This window comes from Penaeus vannamei, chromosome 15 (assembly GCF_042767895.1).
Source record: "Penaeus vannamei isolate JL-2024 chromosome 15, ASM4276789v1, whole genome shotgun sequence".
Lineage (NCBI taxonomy): Eukaryota > Metazoa > Arthropoda > Malacostraca > Decapoda > Penaeidae > Penaeus > Penaeus vannamei.
This window is the reverse complement of record NC_091563.1, coordinates 5,796,521-5,801,520: the sequence shown is the minus strand read 5'-3', so window position 1 is coordinate 5,801,520 and position 5,000 is coordinate 5,796,521. Positions and strand designations below refer to the sequence as shown.

At 47.7% G+C, this 5,000-nt stretch overlaps 1 protein-coding gene across 2 annotated transcripts in view; it reads left to right on the top strand.

Annotated features, from left to right (window-relative positions):
• The window catches only part of LOC113825495 (RNA-binding protein 25), a 70,875-nt gene that overhangs the window by 14,996 nt on the left and 50,879 nt on the right, over positions 1–5,000 (top strand). The gene's annotated exons all lie outside the window — the stretch shown is intronic.

The following is a 5,000-nucleotide window of genomic DNA, read 5'->3' as shown; positions in this document are numbered from 1 at the left end:
AATAAGAAAGTAAGTAAATCAGAAGTAAGAAAAAAGTAACTAAGAAGTAAGAAAGAAAGCAAATAAGTAAGAAAGAAAGCAAGTAAGTAAGTAAGAGAGAAAGCAAATAAGTAAGTAAGAAAGAAAGCAAATAAGTAAGTAAGAAAGTAAATAAGTAAGAAAGAAAGCAAATAAGTAAGTAAGAAAGAAAGCAAATAAGTAAGAAAGAAAGCAAATAAGTAAGAAAGAAAGCAAATAAGTAAGTAAGAAAGACAGCAAATAAGTAAGTAAGAAAGAAAGCAAATAAGTAAGTAAGTAAGAAAGTAAGTAAGAAAAGAAACTGCAGGGTTTAGTAGCCCGTAAACACAGAGGTATGGTTAAGGATGATGTCACAGGATGGGGTAAGACCCAACCCACGTAAGGGGGGGGGGGGGCGGAGAGGGAGTAGGAGGAGGAGGAGGAGAAGAAGGAGAAGATGAAGAGAGAGGGAGGAGGAGAAGGAGAGTAATGATGATGATGATAAGAAGACAAAAGAGGAGGAGGAGAAGAAGGAGTAGGAGGAGGAGGAGAAGAAGGAGTAGGAGGAGGAGGAGGAGGAGAAGAAGGAGTAGGAGGAGGAGGAGAAGAAGGAGAAGAAAAAAAAAGAGAAGGAAAAGAAGTGAAAGAAGAAAAGAAAAGAAGGAAGAGGAGGAACAGGAGAAGAAGAAAAAGAAGACGAAGAAAGAGAAGGAGAAGAAAAGAAGAAGAAGCAGAGAAAGAAGAAGTAAAAGAATAAAAGAGAAGGAGAAGGGCGAGGGAGGGGGAGGAGGGTCCTTGTGGGCGTGGAGGAGGGGAGAAGGGGGAGGGGCGTAGGAGGATGGAGGCGGGGAGAGGAGGGAGGGGAGGAGACAGAGGGAGATAAGAGGTGGAAGACGAAGGAGAGAAGGAAGGAGGGTGTGGCGTGGACGCGGAGAGGAAGAAGGAAGAAAAGGAGAAAGAAGAGGGATGGGAGGCAGGCGGGAAGAGGTGAAGGATAGGAAGAAAGGGGAGGTGGAAGGGGAATAAAAGAGGAAGGGAAATGTAAAGATAAGAAATGGATAAGCAGGGAAAAGGAGGGATAAGGATTGCAGAGATGCAGAAGAAAGAGAGAGAGAGAAAAGAAGAGAGAGAGAGAAAAGAGAGAGAGAGAGAGAGAGGGAGGGACACACACTCACACAGAGAGAGAGAGAGAGAAAGAAAGAAAGAAAAAAAGAGAAAGAGAGAGACGGATAGGAAAAGAATAATGGTACAGACGACTTTCCACATTATTTGATATCAAAGGATACGTGAAATATCATTATTTTTTTTCTTGTTATGACTAGAATTATTGTTATTATTATTATTATTATTATTATCATTATTATTATTACGATTATTAATATTATTGTCATCAGCAGCATTATTGTCATTATCACTGTTGTTATTATTATTAGCATTGTTATTTTCATTATCTTTACCATAATTATTGTTGCTATTGTAATTGTTATTGTTTTCATCATTACCACTGTTATTGTTACTACTCCTATTACTTTGATTATTGTTTTAATTTCATCCCCATTATACTTCACTTACTACCACAGTCATTATTACCATTACATTAGCATCGATAATCACCCTTATGTTATAGATGTTGTCATAGTTGTTTTCGTCATCGTCATCGTCACTTCAAGAATGTGATGCTACTGTAATCACTGATATTTTAGATAATTACTCATCGCCAACTATAATTCAGATTGAGGAACATCAGCAACAGTTGGTAGCGACAGAGAAAAAAAAATGAAATCCCTTAAAGACATTACAAAAACGAAGACAAAAACATGAAAGGAGACACTTCAAACCTGAGACGTAATATCAGGTGCCTCCCCCACCTCCTCCTTCTTCGCTCCTCCCCTCCCCCCCTTCTTCGCTCCTCCTCCCTTCCACCCTCAAGTCCTCATCCCTCTTCTTTGCCCTCGCCCCCTTCCACGGCACCTCGCTACCCCCCCCCCCCTCCGCCTCCCACTCTCTACCCCCTACGCCCCTACACACCTCCCGTCATCACCACCTTTCGGGTGTCTCTCTCTCTCTCTCTCTCTCTCTCTCTCTCTCTCTCTCTCTCTCTCTCTCTCTCTCTCTCTCTCTCTCTCTCTCTCTCTCTCTCTCTCTCTCTCTCACCCACTGCTCTCTCTCTGTCTCTCTCTCTCACTCTCTCTCTCTCTCTCTCTCTCTCTCTCTCTCTCTCTCTCTCTCTCTCTCTCTCTCTCTCTCTCTCTCTCTCTCTCTCTCTCTCTCTCTCTCTCTCTCTCACCCTCACTCTCTCTCTGTCTCTCTCTCTCACTCTCTCTCTCTCTCTCTCTCTCTCTCTCTCTCTCTCTCTCTCTCTCTCTCTCTCTCTCTCTCTCTCTCTCTCTCTCTCTCTCTCTCTCTCTCTCTTTCTCTCTCTCTCTCCCTCTTTTCCTTCATTCCTTCCATTTCTTTTCCATACCCTTCATATTCCTATGATTCTAATTATTATTTACCTCCTCTCTTCCCGCCCGCGCCTCCTCCGCCTCCTCCTTCCTCCTCCTCCTCCTCCTCTTCCTCCTCCTCCTCTTCCTCCTCCTCCTCATTCTTCTTCTTCTCCTCCTCCTCCTCCTCCTCCTCCTCCTCCTCCTCCTCCTCCTCCTCCTCCTCCTCCTCCTCCTCCTCCTCCCCCTCCTCCTCTTCTTCTTCTCCCTCTTCGTCGTACCCTCTCCCGCCCACTTTCGTTACCCCTCTCCTCTCTCGTTCTCCTTCTCTCTCTCACTTCGGTGTTCCTTCGCCAAGTTCACATCTCATGTGATTTTCTTGTTCTTTCTTCCATCTCCTTCTTTTGCTTTTCCTCCTCTTATTCTTATTCCTTACCTTCCTCCTCCTCCTCCTATTTCTCTTTCTCGTCTTCCTCCTCACACTCTTCCTCCTCCTCCTCCTTCTCCACCTACTCCTCCTCTTCTTCTTCTTCCTCCTCCTCCTCCTCCTCCTCCTCCTTCTCCTCCTCCTCCTCCTCCTCCTCCTCCTCCTCCCCCTTCTCCTCCTGCTCCTCCCCCTTCTTCTCCTTTTCCCACTCCCTCTCTCTTGTTCCTTCTCCTTTTCCTTCTCTTCCTCTTCCTATTCCTCCTCCTGTTCTTTCTATTCCACCACTGCTCCCCATTTCTATTATTTCCTTTCCTGCCTTTCATCCTTTCCCCTTCCCTCCCCCTCCCTCGCACTGCACCCTTTCGCTCTCCCCTTTCCTCCTCCCCTCTCTCTCTCCGCCCCCTCCCCTTCCCTCATCCCCTTTCTATCTCCTCCCCCTTCCTCACCCCTCTCTCTCTCTTCGCCCCCCTTCCCCTCACCCCCTCACCCGTTGCTCTCCATCTTTCCCATCCTTTCGCCCCCTCTCTCTCTCCCCTCTTCCCCTATCCCAACTATCCCCCCCTCCTCCTCTGGCTCCTCGTCTCCCCTCCCCCGCACTCCCTCATCCCCCTACCGCCCCCTCAACCCACCCGCACCCCCGCTCCCCTCAGCCCCCTCAACCCACCCGCACCCCCGCTCCCCCCAACCCCCACCCCCTCAACCCACCCGCTCCCCCGCACCCCCTAACCCCCACCCCCCCTCGAGCAGCGGAGGCGCGGGGCGGTACACAGGAGGAGGCCAGTGTGTCAGAGAGTCCCGTGTGGTGCGTGTGTGTTTGTGCGTGTGCTGGCTGTGTGCTGGGAACCGGTGGGGGGGTGGGGGGGGGGTCGGGTGGGGGATGGGAGTCACGCCCACTTTTCTTCCTTTTCTCTCTCTCTTTCCCTTTGTGTTCCGTCTTTCTTCCTTTGTCTCGATATTTCGTCTCGGTCTTTCTCTCTTTATCTCTTTCTTCTCTCTCGATACATCCCTCTTCCTTTATCTCTCTATCTCTCTCTCATCTCCATCTCTCTCGCTGTATAATTGTCAATGAGTGCGTGTAAAAACTTGGATCCACACATACAAACACACGATTAGAGGGGGGGCGGGGGTGGGGGTGGGGGGGGTTATGCTCTCACAAGTGTGTTTCGTGAGTTTAGGGAAGATTCGGTCTCTTGCAAAAGGACTTAGTCTGCACGTCGTCTGTGTGACTGTCGCGTCTGTGGCAACTTGGTTGGGAATTTATATAAGCTGGTTATTAAGATTGGCTTTATTGTTAAGACATGCAATGTATATGTGTGTGTCTGTATGTAAATATATATATGTGTGTGTGTGTGTGTGTGTGTGTGTGAGTGGATGTGCTTATTCTTTTTTATTGTTATTATATATATATATGTATATATATATATATATATATATATATATATATATATATATATATATATATATATATATATATATATATATATATACATTATCATTCTCTTCTGTTTCTATTTTGTCTTTCATCTCCTTTGATACTTCTCCTCCTCGTCGTCGTCGTCGTCGTCGTCGTCGTCTCCTCCTCCTCCTCCCTCCTCCTCCCTCCTCCTCCTCCTCCTCCTCCTCCTCCTCCTCCTCCTCCTCCTCCCTTCTTCCTCCTCTTCCTCATTCTCCTCCAACTCCTACTCTTCCTCCTCCCTCTTTCCCTCCTCCTACTCCTTCACCTCCTTCTTCTTCTTCTCCTCCTCCTCCTCCTCCTCCTCCTCCTCCTCCTCCTCCTTCTCCTCCTCCTCCTCCTCCTCCTCCTCCTCCTTCCGTCTGCCTCTTCCTCATTCTCCTCCCTCTCCTACTCTTCCTCCTCTTACTCCTCCACCTCCTCCTCCTCCATCCCCCTTCTCCTCCTACTTTTCTTTTTCTTTTTTTTTTCTTTTTCTTCTTCTCCTTCTTCCTCCTCCTCCTTCTCCTCCTCCTCCTCCTCCTCCTCCCATCCCCTTCATCCTCCCCTCCTCCTCCTCTTCTTTCCCCTCCTCCTCAACTCCACCCTTCCTCCTCTTCCTACTCCTTCTCATTCTCCTCCTCCTCCACTTTCTCTTCCTCCTCCACCTCCCTTCCTCTTCTCCCCCTCCTCTTCCATTTCTTCTTCCTCCATCTCC